The sequence below is a fragment of the Schistocerca nitens genome, chromosome 9, assembly GCF_023898315.1.
Source record: "Schistocerca nitens isolate TAMUIC-IGC-003100 chromosome 9, iqSchNite1.1, whole genome shotgun sequence".
NCBI classification, from domain to species: Eukaryota; Metazoa; Arthropoda; class Insecta; order Orthoptera; family Acrididae; genus Schistocerca; species Schistocerca nitens.
This window is the reverse complement of record NC_064622.1, coordinates 147,285,294-147,306,549: the sequence shown is the minus strand read 5'-3', so window position 1 is coordinate 147,306,549 and position 21,256 is coordinate 147,285,294. Positions and strand designations below refer to the sequence as shown.

The following is a 21,256-nucleotide window of genomic DNA, read 5'->3' as shown; positions in this document are numbered from 1 at the left end:
CAGTTTAGTGCGTTCCTTCTCGTCCGTGGGTACGGGGTATCGTCCGGCGTCAGAAAGGCAGCAGGTGTTATATATCTGGGCGATGTTCTACTAATGAGTGCTAACTTGTTCGTGATATATTCCCATATATCTTTTATGTTGTCGCACACAAACCTGTGTTCATCAGTATCCATTAAATTACACGTTGTGCACAAAGGTGATTCTGCGAGGTGTATGTTATGTAGTTTGGAGTTAGTTGCCAATTTTCTGTTAACTGCGAAATACCAAGTGGCTTTCAGTGTAGACGGCAAATACGGACAATGGATGTTCTCCCAGATTACCTTCCAGTCGTAAAAGTTGTATTTTTCTTCAATGTTATTTTTCTTCTTATCTTTCATGAGTTCCTGGTACACGTGTTTCACTGTCTTCATTTCTTGTTCGGGGATCCTTGTGTGTACATAACTGTACTCCAGTAAAAACCATTTTAAGTGGTAAAGTCCGTTTGGAATATGTTGCACCGTGATAGGTGGACTGAGGTCGGCCGGAGCTATCTCAGTAAGCAGGTGAGCAGCGAGACTATCAGCTGAGTGTTTCCATTGGTGGAAAGTTGTTGATATATATAAAGCTTGCGCCTTCTTTTCAACATCGACAAGATTTAAGCCACCATTTTCTGTGGCAAGCGTTAAGGTGTCAAACTGAACTTTAAAAATGTGGTGACGGCTGACAAACTGTCCTAATGCTGACATGATTCGTTTTGCAGTGAGTGCAGACATTGGTAAAACTTGAGCGATATAATTGAGTTTCGAGGTGAGGTAGACATTTGCGACCGTTACTTTCTGAATTTCATTTAGTTTCCGTACACTGTGTTCCCGTATGCTGGCACGAATAGTCCGTAGAAGCTTTCGATAGTTGGTTGCAATGGTGTGCCGAATATTACTCTGAAAATCAATTCCAAGGCACTTGAATATCTTCAGCTGACGTAGTTGTCTGTGAGGGTGCGATCCGAGGCCGCGGCCAATATTGAATATTCCGGACTTTGTCCAGTTTAGTTGTGCACCTGACGCGTGCTCATATTGCCTGACTAGCTGTAGTGCGGTCTCCACTTCAGTTCTATTTAGTACAAGGAAACCGACATCGTCTGCATACGCCTTGCACACTACTCGGGATCCATGTATGACGATGCCCTGTAAACTTTGCGTCAGGGTAGCTAACAAAGGCTCAATGGCAATCGCAAAAAGCGCCATGGACATTGGGCAGCCCTGCCTGACGGAACTGGCTATCTCGATTGCTCGGGTAGGCTGGCCATTGATGATGACTCTGGATAAATTAGTCGCTACCATCTGTTTTATAATTGCGACGAACCCAGGTGGAAAACCCATCGCATACATGGTACGAAAGAGATACTGGTGGTTTACCCTGTCAAAGGCTTTGTCGAAGTCCAAAGATATGATGGCACATTTCAGCTTACAGACTTCCGCAATAGAGATTAAATCACGGTAGTCGCACAGAGTCTGTCGAATTTTCCGATCCTTGCCCACGCTGGTCTGGTAAGGGCCAATGATACTGGTCATTGTAGATTTAAGCCTTTGGGCCAAAAGTCTCGCAAAGATTTTATAGTCGCTGTTGAGCAGCGTTATCGGTCTTAGATTTTTTACGTTTGCACTGCCTGAGGTTTTTTTAATTAGAACGATTATGCCTTCACAGAAGCTGGTGGGGATCACGTTGTTGTGGTCTAGAAGTTCGTTACAGATGCAAGTGATCTTCGCCCTTATGGTGTTCCAGAATTTTTGATAGAATTCGGCGGGAATTCCGTCAGGTCCGGGGGATTTATTCTTAGCACTTTTCCAGAGTACATATTCCACGTCTTCTTCGGTCGCCACGTCTAATAGCTTTTCCGCGTCCACGAGACTGACTCTGTTGCGCAAATTATTCAAAAGAGCATCCTGCGCTTGCACGTTAACTTCTTTATTTGACATCAAGGTGGTGAAGTAGTTTAGCACCGCCGCTTTAATCTCGTTGTGCGTAGTCAGCGTTGCGCCATCCTCAGCAATTAACTCCGTCAGTATTTTACGGGACCCTTTCTTACTTTCTTGGATCATATGGTAGACTGAGGTGAGTTCTTGGTGTACAGTTGTCTGGACCCGCGACCTGACTTTGTAGCCTTCTAGCTGCGTCCTCCTTAGGGTTAGGATTTTGGCCTGGATTTTCTTAATTCGTTGACAATTCTCGACAGCCGAAGTACCGAGCATATACAGTTCCCGCAGACAATGAAAATAGAAATTGATCGTCCTTTGAAGCCAAAAGCTCTTTTCCCGTGCGTAGTTCATGAAACACCACCTAATTTTAGGTTTGGCGCACCTCAGCCACCAATCAATGGCCGAATTATAAGAGGCAAATCGTTGCTCACATTCTCGCCAGGTATTGAGGAAGGCTTCTTGACACGCCGAGTCTTGTAGATGTGAAACATTTAATTTCCACAGGCCCCTGTATCGACACGTCCGTTGTCGGTCTAGACTTATAGTACAGATGTATGCAGCATGGTCTGAGAAAGCCACTGGCCATACTTCTGACTGCAGAATGTTATTCCTCAAAGTGGGTGTTACATAAATTCGATCAAGACGGCTTGCCGAATGGGTCGTGATATGGGTAAACCCAGGTGCTGCCCCATGCTTGAGCTCCCAAGAATCAACTAAGCGCAAGTCTCGTACAATTCGTTCCAGTTCAAGTGATTTGTTAAGATTGGGAGTCTGGTCCTTTGCACTGATGACACAGTTAAAGTCGCCTCCGAAGATGACATTGGTGTGGCGGACGCCAAAGAGAGGAACTATTTCTTCTTTAAAAAATTCTGCTCTTTGACGTCTATTACTGGAACCGGATGGGGCATAGACATTAATTAGTCTGTTGTTATAAAAAGTGCCCGCAATGCCCCTACTGTTCGGCAGTTTTGTGACGTCGGTAATAATGATACCTTCCTTCACAATAAAAGCTGTACCTAATTCGCAACCGGCCCCAGGATTAGTGATCACATTATAACCTGGTATGCAATCAAGTCTGATCTCTGTTACTTCTTGTACAAATAAAATGTCTACATCAGCTGCATATAAAAAGTCCTTTAAGTGTTGCAGTTTAAGAGCGCTACGGATCTTATTAATATTGAGAGTAGCAAGTCGATAGGCCTGTGGCGGAATAGTGGTGGACTAAACAGGAGCAATACCTAAAATCAGTCCGATATCAAACAGAAATAACGCTGGAAAAAACAAGTCACGTCGTAGAAGCACTTTGGAAGCAATTCCAGATAACAAAAACATGTATTGACAGTCACTTTAAAGGCAGAGTTAAAAATAGTCTCCGGTTGAAAAGGGATCAGTCGTGCGTTCTTTTTGCGCGGCAGTTTCTGTCGAGGCGGTATCTTTCTCGGTAACATCGTCGACTTTGGAGACTGAAGTGACGGCTGTCACCGTTTCGGAAGTATCCATACTGTCTACTTCGGCAGTGGATTCTGTATCGTCCGCCCAACTAGTTGGCGGCGGTTGTGTCGAGGTCGTTACCGACTCTGGTGCAGGATAGAGTTTGACCATGCGGACATCACAGTCGGTTCGGAGTTGAGCTGACTGTTCAGGGTTCAGAGGGAGAGCATCTGAGACATTGTCAAGGACTGATGGTAAACTGGCTGAGGGATGATCATGGTTTGTGCTATCAGATGCTTTGTCACTGAGTTGTTCACCTATCTGTTTAGCCTTTTCGCGCAGAACCGGTGCAATCTGTTCTGCACCCTGGCGGGCAACTCTCCGTTTTTTAGTTTTTCTGGGAGACGTACGATTGTGTGGGCCTTGATCGGAACCTGCTGGAGATTCCCCCCGTGGGGTAGCAGCGGCCGATTGGGACGCAGCCGTTTGCATGTCGGATGCCTGTTCTTCTGTGACTACTACGGACGGCGATACTTCTATGGGTTTAGGTGGGGTCTCTTCCGGCGTTGCAACAGTCCCCATTTGCGTCACTGGCGCAGGCACAACAGTATTTTCACTGATTTCGGTGACCGTGGATGTAGCTGAAATCCCACGCGCCACGGCGACGTACGTCACAGGCAGTGTTGTCATCGCGGGGGGCCTGGCTGCCTCGCCGGCAGGCAGCTGCGCCACTCGCCTCTGCATGCATTCGGCACGCACGTGACCTGTCGAGTTGCATGCGGCACACGTTCGAGGCTGATCATCGTACATTACTATCGCACGATACCCGCATATGTTAACATAAGACGGGATGTGCTTCTGCAGCTCGATTTTCAATTGCCGCACCCCATTAAGAACCGGGAATTTATGTGCACTAGACCAACGTTCCGCAATATTGCTGATGATTTTACCGTAGGGACAGAGCACTGCGTTGATCTGTTCACTGGTTATTTCAAATGGAAGTTCAAAGAGTCGAACAGTCCGTATTCCTAGGCCGGCATGCGAAACAACAACTTCACCCACATTGCCATCGCTATGTTTAAATTTGAGGATACCACCACAAGATTCAACTATTTTCTCACACATGTCTGATCGAGCTAATTTAACGAAAACGGTGCTACTGACAATCGAAAGATGTATCCCGATTATATCCTCAAGTCCTATCTTTACTTCATCTTCTAACCATTGCTCAACTTCAAAAGATTTAGGTCGGACAAAGTTTCTGTCAAAAGTAAACTTCAGTGTGTCTTTCCTACTCGGTTGAGACATCACGAAATCGAGTTCATTTCCAGATCACACAAAACACTGGTAGACACTGAAGCAAGCGCAGTGACTCACCACACGTAAACAGCGACGGCGCGGCGCGCAGCACAGCACGTCCGACCTCGACCGCGTCCGCCGGCTGACTGTGAGAATAATTTTAGCAGAGCGTGGTTTTGCCACTGGGGCTACAGCAGAGAGCTTTCAGTTAGCGATACTCACTTTGCTGCCAACCTGTTGTGGCTGCACACCCGTCATAAGATCGTCACCTGCGGCCATACTGCGAATTTAGCACCTGTCTACGACTGCCTCATTCGATTCTTGCTTCATATGCTACACTTACAAGCATATCAACCGCTTGTCCTCGCCGAAAAAAATGCAGAAAAACGCGCGCCTTGCCTTCTGCTACCTGTCCAACAGCGAGGGCAGATGTGTGGCAAGCTCTAAGCCGTGCAGGCGCACCGTGGCCGAGCAGCTGGAGGAGAGATGCCTTCCTTGGCAGCTCCCTGCAGAGTGCGCAAGACCAGAGTGGGCGCGCCGCCGTTGTCAGTGGACGACATGCAGTTGCCGAGCCACGGAGAACACGTTGCTTTGCGATGTGCACCCGCCTCGTGGTAAAAAACGCAAACAGTGGCCCTGTGGCGCAACGGATAACGCGTCTGACTACGGATCAGAAGATTCCAGGTTCGAATCCTGGCAGGGTCGGCATTTTGTTAGTTGCGGGCGCGTAGCTAGGCAGTGGATTCGAATGTCTCCACCTTCGTGGAGTGCAATGTTAATCCTGAGCATCTCGCAGCTGCATCTCGAGACGATTGCGGTAAATATCGCTTCGTGCAAGCGTCAGCGTAGCGTCAGTCGAGCAAAGTCGAGACAAGTCAAGCTGAGAGATGTTACGCACTTAATTAAACGGTAGGCGCGGGAAACCGACGCAGACAACGCTTTCCAAGTGTCCCATGTCACGCACCGAAGAGCGCGGACGGCTCCACGCAGCAGAGTGGCGCAGTGGAAGCGTGCTGGGCCCATAACCCAGAGGTCCGTGGATCGAAACCACGCTCTGCTAAAATTATTCTTTTTCTTGGGTGCCTCGAGCTCGATCATTAAGCCTGGGGTGAGCTGATTCAGCGTCAACAGCAACCCCTGTAAGTCGTGGAACGACGACGTCGTGTGAAGAATGCGAGAAACACTTCCTAAGACGCAGACTTTCTTACGATTTTGCAGTAACTACATTCCTTGATCGCAACGTTAATGTCCTTTGGGGCCACGCGTGCAACTTTCGCGATATAAAAATCGCACCTCCCCGGCGGGGAATCGAACCCCGGTCTCCCGCGTGACAGGCGGGGATACTAACCACTATACTACCGAGGAACACGCGATCGGTGACTATAATGCAGGCACACTTATCTTTCTCAAGCAGGTGATACATCTCAACTCTCGCGTCCCGATGCTTTCAGAGTCAGCTGCTACGAAATAAAAGTATGCCCCAGGTGAGGCTCGAACTCACAACCCCGGCATTGCTCACGGCTACTGCCTTATAAGTACCGTGCGCTAACCAATTGCGCCACTGGGGCTACAGCAGAGAGCTTTCAGTTAGCGATACTCACTTTGCTGCCAACCTGTTGTGGCTGCACACCCGTCATAAGATCGTCACCTGCGGCCATACTGCGAATTTAGCACCTGTCTACGACTGCCTCATTCGATTCTTGCTTCATATGCTACACTTACAAGCATATCAACCGCTTGTCCTCGCCGAAAAAAATGCAGAAAAACGCGCGCCTTGCCTTCTGCTACCTGTCCAACAGCGAGGGCAGATGTGTGGCAAGCTCTAAGCCGTGCAGGCGCACCGTGGCCGAGCAGCTGGAGGAGAGATGCCTTCCTTGGCAGCTCCCTGCAGAGTGCGCAAGACCAGAGTGGGCGCGCCGCCGTTGTCAGTGGACGACATGCAGTTGCCGAGCCACGGAGAACACGTTGCTTTGCGATGTGCACCCGCCTCGTGGTAAAAAACGCAAACAGTGGCCCTGTGGCGCAACGGATAACGCGTCTGACTACGGATCAGAAGATTCCAGGTTCGAATCCTGGCAGGGTCGGCATTTTGTTAGTTGCGGGCGCGTAGCTAGGCAGTGGATTCGAATGTCTCCACCTTCGTGGAGTGCAAATGTTAATCCTGAGCATCTCGCAGCTGCATCTCGAGACGATTGCGGTAAATATCGCTTCGTGCAAGCGTCAGCGTAGCGTCAGTCGAGCAAAGTCGAGACAAGTCAAGCTGAGAGATGTTACGCACTTAATTAAAACGGTAGGCGCGGGAAAACCGACGCAGACAACGCTTTCCAAGTGTCCCATGTCACGCACCGAAGAGCGCGGACGGCTCCACGCAGCAGAGTGGCGCAGTGGAAGCGTGCTGGGCCCATAACCCAGAGGTCCGTGGATCGAAACCACGCTCTGCTAAAATTATTCTTTTTCTTGGGTGCCTCGAGCTCGATCATTAAGCCTGGGGTGAGCTGATTCAGCGTCAACAGCAACCCCTGTAAGTCGTGGAACGACGACGTCGTGTGAAGAATGCGAGAAACACTTCCTAAGACGCAGACTTTCTTACGATTTTGCAGTAACTACATTCCTTGATCGCAACGTTAATGTCCTTTGGGGCCACGCGTGCAACTTTCGCGATATAAAAATCGCACCTCCCCGGCGGGGAATCGAACCCCGGTCTCCCGCGTGACAGGCGGGGATACTAACCACTATACTACCGAGGAACACGCGATCGGTGACTATAATGCACGCACACTTATCTTTCTCAAGCAGGTGATACATCTCAACTCTCGCGTCCCGATGCTTTCAGAGTCAGCTGCTACGAAATAAAAGTATGCCCCAGGTGAGGCTCGAACTCACAACCCCGGCATTGCTCACGGCTACTGCCTTATAAGTACCGTGCGCTAACCAATTGCGCCACTGGGGCTACAGCAGAGAGCTTTCAGTTAGCGATACTCACTTTGCTGCCAACCTGTTGTGGCTGCACACCCGTCATAAGATCGTCACCTGCGGCCATACTGCGAATTTAGCACCTGTCTACGACTGCCTCATTCGATTCTTGCTTCATATGCTACACTTACAAGCATATCAACCGCTTGTCCTCGCCGAAAAAAATGCAGAAAAACGCGCGCCTTGCCTTCTGCTACCTGTCCAACAGCGAGGGCAGATGTGTGGCAAGCTCTAAGCCGTGCAGGCGCACCGTGGCCGAGCAGCTGGAGGAGAGATGCCTTCCTTGGCAGCTCCCTGCAGAGTGCGCAAGACCAGAGTGGCCGCGCCGCCGTTGTCAGTGGACGACATGCAGTTGCCGAGCCACGGAGAACACGTTGCTTTGCGATGTGCACCCGCCTCGTGGTAAAAAACGCAAACAGTGGCCCTGTGGCGCAACGGATAACGCGTCTGACTACGGATCAGAAGATTCCAGGTTCGAATCCTGGCAGGGTCGGCATTTTGTTAGTTGCGGGCGCGTAGCTAGGCAGTGGATTCGAATGTCTCCACCTTCGTGGAGTGCAATGTTAATCCTGAGCATCTCGCAGCTGCATCTCGAGACGATTGCGGTAAATATCGCTTCGTGCAAGCGTCAGCGTAGCGTCAGTCGAGCAAAGTCGAGACAAGTCAAGCTGAGAGATGTTACGCACTTAATTAAACGGTAGGCGCGGGAAACCGACGCAGACAACGCTTTCCAAGTGTCCCATGTCACGCACCGAAGAGCGCGGACGGCTCCACGCAGCAGAGTGGCGCAGTGGAAGCGTGCTGGGCCCATAACCCAGAGGTCCGTGGATCGAAACCACGCTCTGCTAAAATTATTCTTTTTCTTGGGTGCCTCGAGCTCGATCATTAAGCCTGGGGTGAGCTGATTCAGCGTCAACAGCAACCCCTGTAAGTCGTGGAACGACGACGTCGTGTGAAGAATGCGAGAAACACTTCCTAAGACGCAGACTTTCTTACGATTTTGCAGTAACTACATTCCTTGATCGCAACGTTAATGTCCTTTGGGGCCACGCGTGCAACTTTCGCGATATAAAAATCGCACCTCCCCGGCGGGGAATCGAACCCCGGTCTCCCGCGTGACAGGCGGGGATACTAACCACTATACTACCGAGGAACACGCGATCGGTGACTATAATGCACGCACACTTATGTTTCTCAAGCAGGTGATACATCTCAACTCTCGCGTCCCGATGCTTTCAGAGTCAGCTGCTACGAAATAAAAGTATGCCCCAGGTGAGGCTCGAACTCACAACCCCGGCATTGCTCACGGCTACTGCCTTATAAGTACCGTGCGCTAACCAATTGCGCCACTGGGGCTACAGCAGAGAGCTTTCAGTTAGCGATACTCACTTTGCTGCCAACCTGTTGTGGCTGCACACCCGTCATAAGATCGTCACCTGCGGCCATACTGCGAATTTAGCACCTGTCTACGACTGCCTCATTCGATTCTTGCTTCATATGCTACACTTACAAGCATATCAACCGCTTGTCCTCGCCGAAAAAAATGCAGAAAAACGCGCGCCTTGCCTTCTGCTACCTGTCCAACAGCGAGGGCAGATGTGTGGCAAGCTCTAAGCCGTGCAGGCGCACCGTGGCCGAGCAGCTGGAGGAGAGATGCCTTCCTTGGCAGCTCCCTGCAGAGTGCGCAAGACCAGAGTGGCCGCGCCGCCGTTGTCAGTGGACGACATGCAGTTGCCGAGCCACGGAGAACACGTTGCTTTGCGATGTGCACCCGCCTCGTGGTAAAAAACGCAAACAGTGGCCCTGTGGCGCAACGGATAACGCGTCTGACTACGGATCAGAAGATTCCAGGTTCGAATCCTGGCAGGGTCGGCATTTTGTTAGTTGCGGGCGCGTAGCTAGGCAGTGGATTCGAATGTCTCCACCTTCGTGGAGTGCAATGTTAATCCTGAGCATCTCGCAGCTGCATCTCGAGACGATTGCGGTAAATATCGCTTCGTGCAAGCGTCAGCGTAGCGTCAGTCGAGCAAAGTCGAGACAAGTCAAGCTGAGAGATGTTACGCACTTAATTAAACGGTAGGCGCGGGAAACCGACGCAGACAACGCTTTCCAAGTGTCCCATGTCACGCACCGAAGAGCGCGGACGGCTCCACGCAGCAGAGTGGCGCAGTGGAAGCGTGCTGGGCCCATAACCCAGAGGTCCGTGGATCGAAACCACGCTCTGCTAAAATTATTCTTTTTCTTGGGTGCCTCGAGCTCGATCATTAAGCCTGGGGTGAGCTGATTCAGCGTCAACAGCAACCCCTGTAAGTCGTGGAACGACGACGTCGTGTGAAGAATGCGAGAAACACTTCCTAAGACGCAGACTTTCTTACGATTTTGCAGTAACTACATTCCTTGATCGCAACGTTAATGTCCTTTGGGGCCACGCGTGCAACTTTCGCGATATAAAAATCGCACCTCCCCGGCGGGGAATCGAACCCCGGTCTCCCGCGTGACAGGCGGGGATACTAACCACTATACTACCGAGGAACACGCGATCGGTGACTATAATGCACGCACACTTATGTTTCTCAAGCAGGTGATACATCTCAACTCTCGCGTCCCGATGCTTTCAGAGTCAGCTGCTACGAAATAAAAGTATGCCCCAGGTGAGGCTCGAACTCACAACCCCGGCATTGCTCACGGCTACTGCCTTATAAGTACCGTGCGCTAACCAATTGCGCCACTGGGGCTACAGCAGAGAGCTTTCAGTTAGCGATACTCACTTTGCTGCCAACCTGTTGTGGCTGCACACCCGTCATAAGATCGTCACCTGCGGCCATACTGCGAATTTAGCACCTGTCTACGACTGCCTCATTCGATTCTTGCTTCATATGCTACACTTACAAGCATATCAACCGCTTGTCCTCGCCGAAAAAAATGCAGAAAAACGCGCGCCTTGCCTTCTGCTACCTGTCCAACAGCGAGGGCAGATGTGTGGCAAGCTCTAAGCCGTGCAGGCGCACCGTGGCCGAGCAGCTGGAGGAGAGATGCCTTCCTTGGCAGCTCCCTGCAGAGTGCGCAAGACCAGAGTGGGCGCGCCGCCGTTGTCAGTGGACGACATGCAGTTGCCGAGCCACGGAGAACACGTTGCTTTGCGATGTGCACCCGCCTCGTGGTAAAAAACGCAAACAGTGGCCCTGTGGCGCAACGGATAACGCGTCTGACTACGGATCAGAAGATTCCAGGTTCGAATCCTGGCAGGGTCGGCATTTTGTTAGTTGCGGGCGCGTAGCTAGGCAGTGGATTCGAATGTCTCCACCTTCGTGGAGTGCAATGTTAATCCTGAGCATCTCGCAGCTGCATCTCGAGACGATTGCGGTAAATATCGCTTCGTGCAAGCGTCAGCGTAGCGTCAGTCGAGCAAAGTCGAGACAAGTCAAGCTGAGAGATGTTACGCACTTAATTAAACGGTAGGCGCGGGAAACCGACGCAGACAACGCTTTCCAAGTGTCCCATGTCACGCACCGAAGAGCGCGGACGGCTCCACGCAGCAGAGTGGCGCAGTGGAAGCGTGCTGGGCCCATAACCCAGAGGTCCGTGGATCGAAACCACGCTCTGCTAAAATTATTCTTTTTCTTGGGTGCCTCGAGCTCGATCATTAAGCCTGGGGTGAGCTGATTCAGCGTCAACAGCAACCCCTGTAAGTCGTGGAACGACGACGTCGTGTGAAGAATGCGAGAAACACTTCCTAAGACGCAGACTTTCTTACGATTTTGCAGTAACTACATTCCTTGATCGCAACGTTAATGTCCTTTGGGGCCACGCGTGCAACTTTCGCGATATAAAAATCGCACCTCCCCGGCGGGGAATCGAACCCCGGTCTCCCGCGTGACAGGCGGGGATACTAACCACTATACTACCGAGGAACACGCGATCGGTGACTATAATGCAGGCACACTTATCTTTCTCAAGCAGGTGATACATCTCAACTCTCGCGTCCCGATGCTTTCAGAGTCAGCTGCTACGAAATAAAAGTATGCCCCAGGTGAGGCTCGAACTCACAACCCCGGCATTGCTCACGGCTACTGCCTTATAAGTACCGTGCGCTAACCAATTGCGCCACTGGGGCTACAGCAGAGAGCTTTCAGTTAGCGATACTCACTTTGCTGCCAACCTGTTGTGGCTGCACACCCGTCATAAGATCGTCACCTGCGGCCATACTGCGAATTTAGCACCTGTCTACGACTGCCTCATTCGATTCTTGCTTCATATGCTACACTTACAAGCATATCAACCGCTTGTCCTCGCCGAAAAAAATGCAGAAAAACGCGCGCCTTGCCTTCTGCTACCTGTCCAACAGCGAGGGCAGATGTGTGGCAAGCTCTAAGCCGTGCAGGCGCACCGTGGCCGAGCAGCTGGAGGAGAGATGCCTTCCTTGGCAGCTCCCTGCAGAGTGCGCAAGACCAGAGTGGGCGCGCCGCCGTTGTCAGTGGACGACATGCAGTTGCCGAGCCACGGAGAACACGTTGCTTTGCGATGTGCACCCGCCTCGTGGTAAAAAACGCAAACAGTGGCCCTGTGGCGCAACGGATAACGCGTCTGACTACGGATCAGAAGATTCCAGGTTCGAATCCTGGCAGGGTCGGCATTTTGTTAGTTGCGGGCGCGTAGCTAGGCAGTGGATTCGAATGTCTCCACCTTCGTGGAGTGCAATGTTAATCCTGAGCATCTCGCAGCTGCATCTCGAGACGATTGCGGTAAATATCGCTTCGTGCAAGCGTCAGCGTAGCGTCAGTCGAGACAAGTCAAGCTGAGAGATGTTACGCACTTAATTAAACGGTAGGCGCGGGAAACCGACGCAGACAACGCTTTCCAAGTGTCCCATGTCACGCACCGAAGAGCGCGGACGGCTCCACGCAGCAGAGTGGCGCAGTGGAAGCGTGCTGGGCCCATAACCCAGAGGTCCGTGGATCGAAACCACGCTCTGCTAAAATTATTCTTTTTCTTGGGTGCCTCGAGCTCGATCATTAAGCCTGGGGTGAGCTGATTCAGCGTCAACAGCAACCCCTGTAAGTCGTGGAACGACGACGTCGTGTGAAGAATGCGAGAAACACTTCCTAAGACGCAGACTTTCTTACGATTTTGCAGTAACTACATTCCTTGATCGCAACGTTAATGTCCTTTGGGGCCACGCGTGCAACTTTCGCGATATAAAAATCGCACCTCCCCGGCGGGGAATCGAACCCCGGTCTCCCGCGTGACAGGCGGGGATACTAACCACTATACTACCGAGGAACACGCGATCGGTGACTATAATGCACGCACACTTATGTTTCTCAAGCAGGTGATACATCTCAACTCTCGCGTCCCGATGCTTTCAGAGTCAGCTGCTACGAAATAAAAGTATGCCCCAGGTGAGGCTCGAACTCACAACCCCGGCATTGCTCACGGCTACTGCCTTATAAGTACCGTGCGCTAACCAATTGCGCCACTGGGGCTACAGCAGAGAGCTTTCAGTTAGCGATACTCACTTTGCTGCCAACCTGTTGTGGCTGCACACCCGTCATAAGATCGTCACCTGCGGCCATACTGCGAATTTAGCACCTGTCTACGACTGCCTCATTCGATTCTTGCTTCATATGCTACACTTACAAGCATATCAACCGCTTGTCCTCGCCGAAAAAAATGCAGAAAAACGCGCGCCTTGCCTTCTGCTACCTGTCCAACAGCGAGGGCAGATGTGTGGCAAGCTCTAAGCCGTGCAGGCGCACCGTGGCCGAGCAGCTGGAGGAGAGATGCCTTCCTTGGCAGCTCCCTGCAGAGTGCGCAAGACCAGAGTGGCCGCGCCGCCGTTGTCAGTGGACGACATGCAGTTGCCGAGCCACGGAGAACACGTTGCTTTGCGATGTGCACCCGCCTCGTGGTAAAAAACGCAAACAGTGGCCCTGTGGCGCAACGGATAACGCGTCTGACTACGGATCAGAAGATTCCAGGTTCGAATCCTGGCAGGGTCGGCATTTTGTTAGTTGCGGGCGCGTAGCTAGGCAGTGGATTCGAATGTCTCCACCTTCGTGGAGTGCAATGTTAATCCTGAGCATCTCGCAGCTGCATCTCGAGACGATTGCGGTAAATATCGCTTCGTGCAAGCGTCAGCGTAGCGTCAGTCGAGCAAAGTCGAGACAAGTCAAGCTGAGAGATGTTACGCACTTAATTAAACGGTAGGCGCGGGAAACCGACGCAGACAACGCTTTCCAAGTGTCCCATGTCACGCACCGAAGAGCGCGGACGGCTCCACGCAGCAGAGTGGCGCAGTGGAAGCGTGCTGGGCCCATAACCCAGAGGTCCGTGGATCGAAACCACGCTCTGCTAAAATTATTCTTTTTCTTGGGTGCCTCGAGCTCGATCATTAAGCCTGGGGTGAGCTGATTCAGCGTCAACAGCAACCCCTGTAAGTCGTGGAACGACGACGTCGTGTGAAGAATGCGAGAAACACTTCCTAAGACGCAGACTTTCTTACGATTTTGCAGTAACTACATTCCTTGATCGCAACGTTAATGTCCTTTGGGGCCACGCGTGCAACTTTCGCGATATAAAAATCGCACCTCCCCGGCGGGGAATCGAACCCCGGTCTCCCGCGTGACAGGCGGGGATACTAACCACTATACTACCGAGGAACACGCGATCGGTGACTATAATGCACGCACACTTATGTTTCTCAAGCAGGTGATACATCTCAACTCTCGCGTCCCGATGCTTTCAGAGTCAGCTGCTACGAAATAAAAGTATGCCCCAGGTGAGGCTCGAACTCACAACCCCGGCATTGCTCACGGCTACTGCCTTATAAGTACCGTGCGCTAACCAATTGCGCCACTGGGGCTACAGCAGAGAGCTTTCAGTTAGCGATACTCACTTTGCTGCCAACCTGTTGTGGCTGCACACCCGTCATAAGATCGTCACCTGCGGCCATACTGCGAATTTAGCACCTGTCTACGACTGCCTCATTCGATTCTTGCTTCATATGCTACACTTACAAGCATATCAACCGCTTGTCCTCGCCGAAAAAAATGCAGAAAAACGCGCGCCTTGCCTTCTGCTACCTGTCCAACAGCGAGGGCAGATGTGTGGCAAGCTCTAAGCCGTGCAGGCGCACCGTGGCCGAGCAGCTGGAGGAGAGATGCCTTCCTTGGCAGCTCCCTGCAGAGTGCGCAAGACCAGAGTGGGCGCGCCGCCGTTGTCAGTGGACGACATGCAGTTGCCGAGCCACGGAGAACACGTTGCTTTGCGATGTGCACCCGCCTCGTGGTAAAAAACGCAAACAGTGGCCCTGTGGCGCAACGGATAACGCGTCTGACTACGGATCAGAAGATTCCAGGTTCGAATCCTGGCAGGGTCGGCATTTTGTTAGTTGCGGGCGCGTAGCTAGGCAGTGGATTCGAATGTCTCCACCTTCGTGGAGTGCAATGTTAATCCTGAGCATCTCGCAGCTGCATCTCGAGACGATTGCGGTAAATATCGCTTCGTGCAAGCGTCAGCGTAGCGTCAGTCGAGCAAAGTCGAGACAAGTCAAGCTGAGAGATGTTACGCACTTAATTAAACGGTAGGCGCGGGAAACCGACGCAGACAACGCTTTCCAAGTGTCCCATGTCACGCACCGAAGAGCGCGGACGGCTCCACGCAGCAGAGTGGCGCAGTGGAAGCGTGCTGGGCCCATAACCCAGAGGTCCGTGGATCGAAACCACGCTCTGCTAAAATTATTCTTTTTCTTGGGTGCCTCGAGCTCGATCATTAAGCCTGGGGTGAGCTGATTCAGCGTCAACAGCAACCCCTGTAAGTCGTGGAACGACGACGTCGTGTGAAGAATGCGAGAAACACTTCCTAAGACGCAGACTTTCTTACGATTTTGCAGTAACTACATTCCTTGATCGCAACGTTAATGTCCTTTGGGGCCACGCGTGCAACTTTCGCGATATAAAAATCGCACCTCCCCGGCGGGGAATCGAACCCCGGTCTCCCGCGTGACAGGCGGGGATACTAACCACTATACTACCGAGGAACACGCGATCGGTGACTATAATGCAGGCACACTTATCTTTCTCAAGCAGGTGATACATCTCAACTCTCGCGTCCCGATGCTTTCAGAGTCAGCTGCTACGAAATAAAAGTATGCCCCAGGTGAGGCTCGAACTCACAACCCCGGCATTGCTCACGGCTACTGCCTTATAAGTACCGTGCGCTAACCAATTGCGCCACTGGGGCTACAGCAGAGAGCTTTCAGTTAGCGATACTCACTTTGCTGCCAACCTGTTGTGGCTGCACACCCGTCATAAGATCGTCACCTGCGGCCATACTGCGAATTTAGCACCTGTCTACGACTGCCTCATTCGATTCTTGCTTCATATGCTACACTTACAAGCATATCAACCGCTTGTCCTCGCCGAAAAAAATGCAGAAAAACGCGCGCCTTGCCTTCTGCTACCTGTCCAACAGCGAGGGCAGATGTGTGGCAAGCTCTAAGCCGTGCAGGCGCACCGTGGCCGAGCAGCTGGAGGAGAGATGCCTTCCTTGGCAGCTCCCTGCAGAGTGCGCAAGACCAGAGTGGGCGCGCCGCCGTTGTCAGTGGACGACATGCAGTTGCCGAGCCACGGAGAACACGTTGCTTTGCGATGTGCACCCGCCTCGTGGTAAAAAACGCAAACAGTGGCCCTGTGGCGCAACGGATAACGCGTCTGACTACGGATCAGAAGATTCCAGGTTCGAATCCTGGCAGGGTCGGCATTTTGTTAGTTGCGGGCGCGTAGCTAGGCAGTGGATTCGAATGTCTCCACCTTCGTGGAGTGCAATGTTAATCCTGAGCATCTCGCAGCTGCATCTCGAGACGATTGCGGTAAATATCGCTTCGTGCAAGCGTCAGCGTAGCGTCAGTCGAGCAAAGTCGAGACAAGTCAAGCTGAGAGATGTTACGCACTTAATTAAACGGTAGGCGCGGGAAACCGACGCAGACAACGCTTTCCAAGTGTCCCATGTCACGCACCGAAGAGCGCGGACGGCTCCACGCAGCAGAGTGGCGCAGTGGAAGCGTGCTGGGCCCATAACCCAGAGGTCCGTGGATCGAAACCACGCTCTGCTAAAATTATTCTTTTTCTTGGGTGCCTCGAGCTCGATCATTAAGCCTGGGGTGAGCTGATTCAGCGTCAACAGCAACCCCTGTAAGTCGTGGAACGACGACGTCGTGTGAAGAATGCGAGAAACACTTCCTAAGACGCAGACTTTCTTACGATTTTGCAGTAACTACATTCCTTGATCGCAACGGTAATGTGCTTTGGGGCCACGCGTGCAACTTTCGCGATATAAAAATCGCACCTCCCCGGCGGGGAATCAAACCCCGGTCTCCCGCGTGACAGGCGGGGATACTAACCACTATACTACCGAGGAACACGCGATCGGTGACTATAATGCACGCACACTTATCTTTCTCAAGCAGGTGATACATCTCAACTCTCGCGTCCCGATGCTTTCAGAGTCAGCTGCTACGAAATAAAAGTATGCCCCAGGTGAGGCTCGAACTCACAACCCCGGCATTGCTCACGGCTACTGCCTTATAAGTACCGTGCGCTAACCAATTGCGCCACTGGGGCTACAGCAGAGAGCTTTCAGTTAGCGATACTCACTTTGCTGCCAACCTGTTGTGGCTGCACACCCGTCATAAGATCGTCACCTGCGGCCATACTGCGAATTTAGCACCTGTCTACGACTGCCTCATTCGATTCTTGCTTCATATGCTACACTTACAAGCATATCAACCGCTTGTCCTCGCCGAAAAAAATGCAGAAAAACGCGCGCCTTGCCTTCTGCTACCTGTCCAACAGCGAGGGCAGATGTGTGGCAAGCTCTAAGCCGTGCAGGCGCACCGTGGCCGAGCAGCTGGAGGAGAGATGCCTTCCTTGGCAGCTCCCTGCAGAGTGCGCAAGACCAGAGTGGCCGCGCCGCCGTTGTCAGTGGACGACATGCAGTTGCCGAGCCACGGAGAACACGTTGCTTTGCGATGTGCACCCGCCTCGTGGTAAAAAACGCAAACAGTGGCCCTGTGGCGCAACGGATAACGCGTCTGACTACGGATCAGAAGATTCCAGGTTCGAATCCTGGCAGGGTCGGCATTTTGTTAGTTGCGGGCGCGTAGCTAGGCAGTGGATTCGAATGTCTCCACCTTCGTGGAGTGCAATGTTAATCCTGAGCATCTCGCAGCTGCATCTCGAGACGATTGCGGTAAATATCGCTTCGTGCAAGCGTCAGCGTAGCGTCAGTCGAGCAAAGTCGAGACAAGTCAAGCTGAGAGATGTTACGCACTTAATTAAACGGTAGGCGCGGGAAACCGACGCAGACAACGCTTTCCAAGTGTCCCATGTCACGCACCGAAGAGCGCGGACGGCTCCACGCAGCAGAGTGGCGCAGTGGAAGCGTGCTGGGCCCATAACCCAGAGGTCCGTGGATCGAAACCACGCTCTGCTAAAATTATTCTTTTTCTTGGGTGCCTCGAGCTCGATCATTAAGCCTGGGGTGAGCTGATTCAGCGTCAACAGCAACCCCTGTAAGTCGTGGAACGACGACGTCGTGTGAAGAATGCGAGAAACACTTCCTAAGACGCAGACTTTCTTACGATTTTGCAGTAACTACATTCCTTGATCGCAACGTTAATGTCCTTTGGGGCCACGCGTGCAACTTTCGCGATATAAAAATCGCACCTCCCCGGCGGGGAATCGAACCCCGGTCTCCCGCGTGACAGGCGGGGATACTAACCACTATACTACCGAGGAACACGCGATCGGTGACTATAATGCACGCACACTTATGTTTCTCAAGCAGGTGATACATCTCAACTCTCGCGTCCCGATGCTTTCAGAGTCAGCTGCTACGAAATAAAAGTATGCCCCAGGTGAGGCTCGAACTCACAACCCCGGCATTGCTCACGGCTACTGCCTTATAAGTACCGTGCGCTAACCAATTGCGCCACTGGGGCTACAGCAGAGAGCTTTCAGTTAGCGATACTCACTTTGCTGCCAACCTGTTGTGGCTGCACACCCGTCATAAGATCGTCACCTGCGGCCATACTGCGAATTTAGCACCTGTCTACGACTGCCTCATTCGATTCTTGCTTCATATGCTACACTTACAAGCATATCAACCGCTTGTCCTCGCCGAAAAAAATGCAGAAAAACGCGCGCCTTGCCTTCTGCTACCTGTCCAACAGCGAGGGCAGATGTGTGGCAAGCTCTAAGCCGTGCAGGCGCACCGTGGCCGAGCAGCTGGAGGAGAGATGCCTTCCTTGGCAGCTCCCTGCAGAGTGCGCAAGACCAGAGTGGCCGCGCCGCCGTTGTCAGTGGACGACATGCAGTTGCCGAGCCACGGAGAACACGTTGCTTTGCGATGTGCACCCGCCTCGTGGTAAAAAACGCAAACAGTGGCCCTGTGGCGCAACGGATAACGCGTCTGACTACGGATCAGAAGATTCCAGGTTCGAATCCTGGCAGGGTCGGCATTTTGTTAGTTGCGGGCGCGTAGCTAGGCAGTGGATTCGAATGTCTCCACCTTCGTGGAGTGCAATGTTAATCCTGAGCATCTCGCAGCTGCATCTCGAGACGATTGCGGTAAATATCGCTTCGTGCAAGCGTCAGCGTAGCGTCAGTCGAGCAAAGTCGAGACAAGTCAAGCTGAGAGATGTTACGCACTTAATTAAACGGTAGGCGCGGGAAACCGACGCAGACAACGCTTTCCAAGTGTCCCATGTCACGCACCGAAGAGCGCGGACGGCTCCACGCAGCAGAGTGGCGCAGTGGAAGCGTGCTGGGCCCATAACCCAGAGGTCCGTGGATCGAAACCACGCTCTGCTAAAATTATTCTTTTTCTTGGGTGCCTCGAGCTCGATCATTAAGCCTGGGGTGAGCTGATTCAGCGTCAACAGCAACCCCTGTAAGTCGTGGAACGACGACGTCGTGTGAAGAATGCGAGAAACACTTCCTAAGACGCAGACTTTCTTACGATTTTGCAGTAACTACATTCCTTGATCGCAACGTTAATGTCCTTTGGGGCCACGCGTGCAACTTTCGCGATATAAAAATCGCACCTCCCCGGCGGGGAATCGAACCCCGGTCTCCCGCGTGACAGGCGGGGATACTAACCACTATACTACCGAGGAACACGCGATCGGTGACTATAATGCACGCACACTTATGTTTCTCAAGCAGGTGATACATCTCAACTCTCGCGTCCCGATGCTTTCAGAGTCAGCTGCTACGAAATAAAAGTATGCCCCAGGTGAGGCTCGAACTCACAACCCCGGCATTGCTCACGGCTACTGCCTTATAAGTACCGTGCGCTAACCAATTGCGCCACTGGGGCTACAGCAGAGAGCTTTCAGTTAGCGATACTCACTTTGCTGCCAACCTGTTGTGGCTGCACACCCGTCATAAGATCGTCACCTGCGGCCATACTGCGAATTTAGCACCTGTCTACGACTGCCTCATTCGATTCTTGCTTCATATGCTACACTTACAAGCATATCAACCGCTTGTCCTCGCCGAAAAAAATGCAGAAAAACGCGCGCCTTGCCTTCTGCTACCTGTCCAACAGCGAGGGCAGATGTGTGGCAAGCTCTAAGCCGTGCAGGCGCACCGTGGCCGAGCAGCTGGAGGAGAGATGCCTTCCTTGGCAGCTCCCTGCAGAGTGCGCAAGACCAGAGTGGCCGCGCCGCCGTTGTCAGTGGACGACATGCAGTTGCCGAGCCACGGAGAACACGTTGCTTTGCGATGTGCACCCGCCTCGTGGTAAAAAACGCAAACAGTGGCCCTGTGGCGCAACGGATAACGCGTCTGACTACGGATCAGAAGATTCCAGGTTCGAATCCTGGCAGGGTCGGCATTTTGTTAGTTGCGGGCGCGTAGCTAGGCAGTGGATTCGAATGTCTCCACCTTCGTGGAGTGCAATGTTAATCCTGAGCATCTCGCAGCTGCATCTCGAGACGATTGCGGTAAATATCGCTTCGTGCAAGCGTCAGCGTAGCGTCAGTCGAGCAAAGTCGAGACAAGTCAAGCTGAGAGATGTTACGCACTTAATTAAACGGTAGGCGCGGGAAACCGACGCAGACAACGCTTTCCAAGTGTCCCATGTCACGCACCGAAGAGCGCGGACGGCTCCACGCAGCAGAGTGGCGCAGTGGAAGCGTGCTGGGCCCATAACCCAGAGGTCCGTGGATCGAAACCACGCTCTGCTAAAATTATTCTTTTTCTTGGGTGCCTCGAGCTCGATCATTAAGCCTGGGGTGAGCTGATTCAGCGTCAACAGCAACCCCTGTAAGTCGTGGAACGACGACGTCGTGTGAAGAATGCGAGAAACACTTCCTAAGACGCAGACTTTCTTACGATTTTGCAGTAACTACATTCCTTGATCGCAACGTTAATGTCCTTTGGGGCCACGCGTGCAACTTTCGCGATATAAAAATCGCACCTCCCCGGCGGGGAATCGAACCCCGGTCTCCCGCGTGACAGGCGGGGATACTAACCACTATACTACCGAGGAACACGCGATCGGTGACTATAATGCAGGCACACTTATCTTTCTCA

The 21,256-nt window shown here is 52.3% G+C and overlaps 47 non-coding genes across 47 annotated transcripts; 24 read left to right on the top strand and 23 right to left on the bottom strand.

Annotated features, from left to right (window-relative positions):
- Positions 1–5,317: 5,317 nt before the first annotated feature.
- Trnar-acg (transfer RNA arginine (anticodon ACG)) lies at positions 5,318–5,390 on the top strand. Its single transcript has one exon. It is a non-coding gene; the product is annotated as a tRNA-Arg (tRNA).
- A 283-nt stretch (positions 5,391–5,673) lies between these two features.
- Trnam-cau (transfer RNA methionine (anticodon CAU)) lies at positions 5,674–5,745 on the top strand. The gene has a single exon. It is a non-coding gene; the product is annotated as a tRNA-Met (tRNA).
- Positions 5,746–5,978: 233 nt separating this feature from the next.
- Trnad-guc (transfer RNA aspartic acid (anticodon GUC)) lies at positions 5,979–6,050 on the bottom strand. Its single transcript has one exon. It is a non-coding gene; the product is annotated as a tRNA-Asp (tRNA).
- Positions 6,051–6,161: 111 nt separating this feature from the next.
- Positions 6,162–6,253, bottom strand: Trnai-uau (transfer RNA isoleucine (anticodon UAU)). Its single transcript is given in 2 exon segments — positions 6,162–6,197; positions 6,216–6,253. It is a non-coding gene; the product is annotated as a tRNA-Ile (tRNA).
- Positions 6,254–6,696: 443 nt separating this feature from the next.
- Positions 6,697–6,769, top strand: Trnar-acg (transfer RNA arginine (anticodon ACG)). Its single transcript has one exon. It is a non-coding gene; the product is annotated as a tRNA-Arg (tRNA).
- A 286-nt stretch (positions 6,770–7,055) lies between these two features.
- Trnam-cau (transfer RNA methionine (anticodon CAU)) lies at positions 7,056–7,127 on the top strand. The gene has a single exon. It is a non-coding gene; the product is annotated as a tRNA-Met (tRNA).
- Positions 7,128–7,360: 233 nt separating this feature from the next.
- Trnad-guc (transfer RNA aspartic acid (anticodon GUC)) lies at positions 7,361–7,432 on the bottom strand. The gene has a single exon. It is a non-coding gene; the product is annotated as a tRNA-Asp (tRNA).
- A 111-nt stretch (positions 7,433–7,543) lies between these two features.
- Trnai-uau (transfer RNA isoleucine (anticodon UAU)) lies at positions 7,544–7,635 on the bottom strand. Its single transcript is given in 2 exon segments — positions 7,544–7,579; positions 7,598–7,635. It is a non-coding gene; the product is annotated as a tRNA-Ile (tRNA).
- Positions 7,636–8,078: 443 nt separating this feature from the next.
- Positions 8,079–8,151, top strand: Trnar-acg (transfer RNA arginine (anticodon ACG)). Its single transcript has one exon. It is a non-coding gene; the product is annotated as a tRNA-Arg (tRNA).
- Positions 8,152–8,434: 283 nt separating this feature from the next.
- Trnam-cau (transfer RNA methionine (anticodon CAU)) lies at positions 8,435–8,506 on the top strand. The gene has a single exon. It is a non-coding gene; the product is annotated as a tRNA-Met (tRNA).
- A 233-nt stretch (positions 8,507–8,739) lies between these two features.
- On the bottom strand, positions 8,740–8,811 carry Trnad-guc (transfer RNA aspartic acid (anticodon GUC)). Its single transcript has one exon. It is a non-coding gene; the product is annotated as a tRNA-Asp (tRNA).
- Positions 8,812–8,922: 111 nt separating this feature from the next.
- On the bottom strand, positions 8,923–9,014 carry Trnai-uau (transfer RNA isoleucine (anticodon UAU)). The gene is given in 2 exon segments: positions 8,923–8,958; positions 8,977–9,014. It is a non-coding gene; the product is annotated as a tRNA-Ile (tRNA).
- A 443-nt stretch (positions 9,015–9,457) lies between these two features.
- Positions 9,458–9,530, top strand: Trnar-acg (transfer RNA arginine (anticodon ACG)). The gene has a single exon. It is a non-coding gene; the product is annotated as a tRNA-Arg (tRNA).
- A 283-nt stretch (positions 9,531–9,813) lies between these two features.
- Trnam-cau (transfer RNA methionine (anticodon CAU)) lies at positions 9,814–9,885 on the top strand. The gene has a single exon. It is a non-coding gene; the product is annotated as a tRNA-Met (tRNA).
- A 233-nt stretch (positions 9,886–10,118) lies between these two features.
- Positions 10,119–10,190, bottom strand: Trnad-guc (transfer RNA aspartic acid (anticodon GUC)). Its single transcript has one exon. It is a non-coding gene; the product is annotated as a tRNA-Asp (tRNA).
- A 111-nt stretch (positions 10,191–10,301) lies between these two features.
- Positions 10,302–10,393, bottom strand: Trnai-uau (transfer RNA isoleucine (anticodon UAU)). Its single transcript is given in 2 exon segments — positions 10,302–10,337; positions 10,356–10,393. It is a non-coding gene; the product is annotated as a tRNA-Ile (tRNA).
- A 443-nt stretch (positions 10,394–10,836) lies between these two features.
- Positions 10,837–10,909, top strand: Trnar-acg (transfer RNA arginine (anticodon ACG)). The gene has a single exon. It is a non-coding gene; the product is annotated as a tRNA-Arg (tRNA).
- A 283-nt stretch (positions 10,910–11,192) lies between these two features.
- On the top strand, positions 11,193–11,264 carry Trnam-cau (transfer RNA methionine (anticodon CAU)). The gene has a single exon. It is a non-coding gene; the product is annotated as a tRNA-Met (tRNA).
- A 233-nt stretch (positions 11,265–11,497) lies between these two features.
- On the bottom strand, positions 11,498–11,569 carry Trnad-guc (transfer RNA aspartic acid (anticodon GUC)). The gene has a single exon. It is a non-coding gene; the product is annotated as a tRNA-Asp (tRNA).
- A 111-nt stretch (positions 11,570–11,680) lies between these two features.
- Trnai-uau (transfer RNA isoleucine (anticodon UAU)) lies at positions 11,681–11,772 on the bottom strand. Its single transcript is given in 2 exon segments — positions 11,681–11,716; positions 11,735–11,772. It is a non-coding gene; the product is annotated as a tRNA-Ile (tRNA).
- Positions 11,773–12,215: 443 nt separating this feature from the next.
- On the top strand, positions 12,216–12,288 carry Trnar-acg (transfer RNA arginine (anticodon ACG)). Its single transcript has one exon. It is a non-coding gene; the product is annotated as a tRNA-Arg (tRNA).
- A 273-nt stretch (positions 12,289–12,561) lies between these two features.
- Positions 12,562–12,633, top strand: Trnam-cau (transfer RNA methionine (anticodon CAU)). Its single transcript has one exon. It is a non-coding gene; the product is annotated as a tRNA-Met (tRNA).
- Positions 12,634–12,866: 233 nt separating this feature from the next.
- Positions 12,867–12,938, bottom strand: Trnad-guc (transfer RNA aspartic acid (anticodon GUC)). Its single transcript has one exon. It is a non-coding gene; the product is annotated as a tRNA-Asp (tRNA).
- A 111-nt stretch (positions 12,939–13,049) lies between these two features.
- On the bottom strand, positions 13,050–13,141 carry Trnai-uau (transfer RNA isoleucine (anticodon UAU)). Its single transcript is given in 2 exon segments — positions 13,050–13,085; positions 13,104–13,141. It is a non-coding gene; the product is annotated as a tRNA-Ile (tRNA).
- Positions 13,142–13,584: 443 nt separating this feature from the next.
- Positions 13,585–13,657, top strand: Trnar-acg (transfer RNA arginine (anticodon ACG)). The gene has a single exon. It is a non-coding gene; the product is annotated as a tRNA-Arg (tRNA).
- Positions 13,658–13,940: 283 nt separating this feature from the next.
- Trnam-cau (transfer RNA methionine (anticodon CAU)) lies at positions 13,941–14,012 on the top strand. Its single transcript has one exon. It is a non-coding gene; the product is annotated as a tRNA-Met (tRNA).
- Positions 14,013–14,245: 233 nt separating this feature from the next.
- On the bottom strand, positions 14,246–14,317 carry Trnad-guc (transfer RNA aspartic acid (anticodon GUC)). The gene has a single exon. It is a non-coding gene; the product is annotated as a tRNA-Asp (tRNA).
- A 111-nt stretch (positions 14,318–14,428) lies between these two features.
- On the bottom strand, positions 14,429–14,520 carry Trnai-uau (transfer RNA isoleucine (anticodon UAU)). The gene is given in 2 exon segments: positions 14,429–14,464; positions 14,483–14,520. It is a non-coding gene; the product is annotated as a tRNA-Ile (tRNA).
- Positions 14,521–14,963: 443 nt separating this feature from the next.
- Positions 14,964–15,036, top strand: Trnar-acg (transfer RNA arginine (anticodon ACG)). The gene has a single exon. It is a non-coding gene; the product is annotated as a tRNA-Arg (tRNA).
- Positions 15,037–15,319: 283 nt separating this feature from the next.
- On the top strand, positions 15,320–15,391 carry Trnam-cau (transfer RNA methionine (anticodon CAU)). The gene has a single exon. It is a non-coding gene; the product is annotated as a tRNA-Met (tRNA).
- A 233-nt stretch (positions 15,392–15,624) lies between these two features.
- Positions 15,625–15,696, bottom strand: Trnad-guc (transfer RNA aspartic acid (anticodon GUC)). Its single transcript has one exon. It is a non-coding gene; the product is annotated as a tRNA-Asp (tRNA).
- A 111-nt stretch (positions 15,697–15,807) lies between these two features.
- On the bottom strand, positions 15,808–15,899 carry Trnai-uau (transfer RNA isoleucine (anticodon UAU)). The gene is given in 2 exon segments: positions 15,808–15,843; positions 15,862–15,899. It is a non-coding gene; the product is annotated as a tRNA-Ile (tRNA).
- A 443-nt stretch (positions 15,900–16,342) lies between these two features.
- On the top strand, positions 16,343–16,415 carry Trnar-acg (transfer RNA arginine (anticodon ACG)). The gene has a single exon. It is a non-coding gene; the product is annotated as a tRNA-Arg (tRNA).
- Positions 16,416–16,698: 283 nt separating this feature from the next.
- Positions 16,699–16,770, top strand: Trnam-cau (transfer RNA methionine (anticodon CAU)). Its single transcript has one exon. It is a non-coding gene; the product is annotated as a tRNA-Met (tRNA).
- Positions 16,771–17,003: 233 nt separating this feature from the next.
- Positions 17,004–17,075, bottom strand: Trnad-guc (transfer RNA aspartic acid (anticodon GUC)). Its single transcript has one exon. It is a non-coding gene; the product is annotated as a tRNA-Asp (tRNA).
- Positions 17,076–17,186: 111 nt separating this feature from the next.
- Positions 17,187–17,278, bottom strand: Trnai-uau (transfer RNA isoleucine (anticodon UAU)). Its single transcript is given in 2 exon segments — positions 17,187–17,222; positions 17,241–17,278. It is a non-coding gene; the product is annotated as a tRNA-Ile (tRNA).
- A 443-nt stretch (positions 17,279–17,721) lies between these two features.
- Positions 17,722–17,794, top strand: Trnar-acg (transfer RNA arginine (anticodon ACG)). Its single transcript has one exon. It is a non-coding gene; the product is annotated as a tRNA-Arg (tRNA).
- A 283-nt stretch (positions 17,795–18,077) lies between these two features.
- On the top strand, positions 18,078–18,149 carry Trnam-cau (transfer RNA methionine (anticodon CAU)). The gene has a single exon. It is a non-coding gene; the product is annotated as a tRNA-Met (tRNA).
- A 233-nt stretch (positions 18,150–18,382) lies between these two features.
- Trnad-guc (transfer RNA aspartic acid (anticodon GUC)) lies at positions 18,383–18,454 on the bottom strand. Its single transcript has one exon. It is a non-coding gene; the product is annotated as a tRNA-Asp (tRNA).
- A 111-nt stretch (positions 18,455–18,565) lies between these two features.
- On the bottom strand, positions 18,566–18,657 carry Trnai-uau (transfer RNA isoleucine (anticodon UAU)). Its single transcript is given in 2 exon segments — positions 18,566–18,601; positions 18,620–18,657. It is a non-coding gene; the product is annotated as a tRNA-Ile (tRNA).
- Positions 18,658–19,100: 443 nt separating this feature from the next.
- On the top strand, positions 19,101–19,173 carry Trnar-acg (transfer RNA arginine (anticodon ACG)). Its single transcript has one exon. It is a non-coding gene; the product is annotated as a tRNA-Arg (tRNA).
- Positions 19,174–19,456: 283 nt separating this feature from the next.
- Trnam-cau (transfer RNA methionine (anticodon CAU)) lies at positions 19,457–19,528 on the top strand. The gene has a single exon. It is a non-coding gene; the product is annotated as a tRNA-Met (tRNA).
- A 233-nt stretch (positions 19,529–19,761) lies between these two features.
- Trnad-guc (transfer RNA aspartic acid (anticodon GUC)) lies at positions 19,762–19,833 on the bottom strand. Its single transcript has one exon. It is a non-coding gene; the product is annotated as a tRNA-Asp (tRNA).
- A 111-nt stretch (positions 19,834–19,944) lies between these two features.
- Positions 19,945–20,036, bottom strand: Trnai-uau (transfer RNA isoleucine (anticodon UAU)). The gene is given in 2 exon segments: positions 19,945–19,980; positions 19,999–20,036. It is a non-coding gene; the product is annotated as a tRNA-Ile (tRNA).
- A 443-nt stretch (positions 20,037–20,479) lies between these two features.
- Trnar-acg (transfer RNA arginine (anticodon ACG)) lies at positions 20,480–20,552 on the top strand. Its single transcript has one exon. It is a non-coding gene; the product is annotated as a tRNA-Arg (tRNA).
- A 283-nt stretch (positions 20,553–20,835) lies between these two features.
- Positions 20,836–20,907, top strand: Trnam-cau (transfer RNA methionine (anticodon CAU)). Its single transcript has one exon. It is a non-coding gene; the product is annotated as a tRNA-Met (tRNA).
- A 233-nt stretch (positions 20,908–21,140) lies between these two features.
- Trnad-guc (transfer RNA aspartic acid (anticodon GUC)) lies at positions 21,141–21,212 on the bottom strand. Its single transcript has one exon. It is a non-coding gene; the product is annotated as a tRNA-Asp (tRNA).
- Between the last annotated feature and the right edge of the window lie 44 nt (positions 21,213–21,256).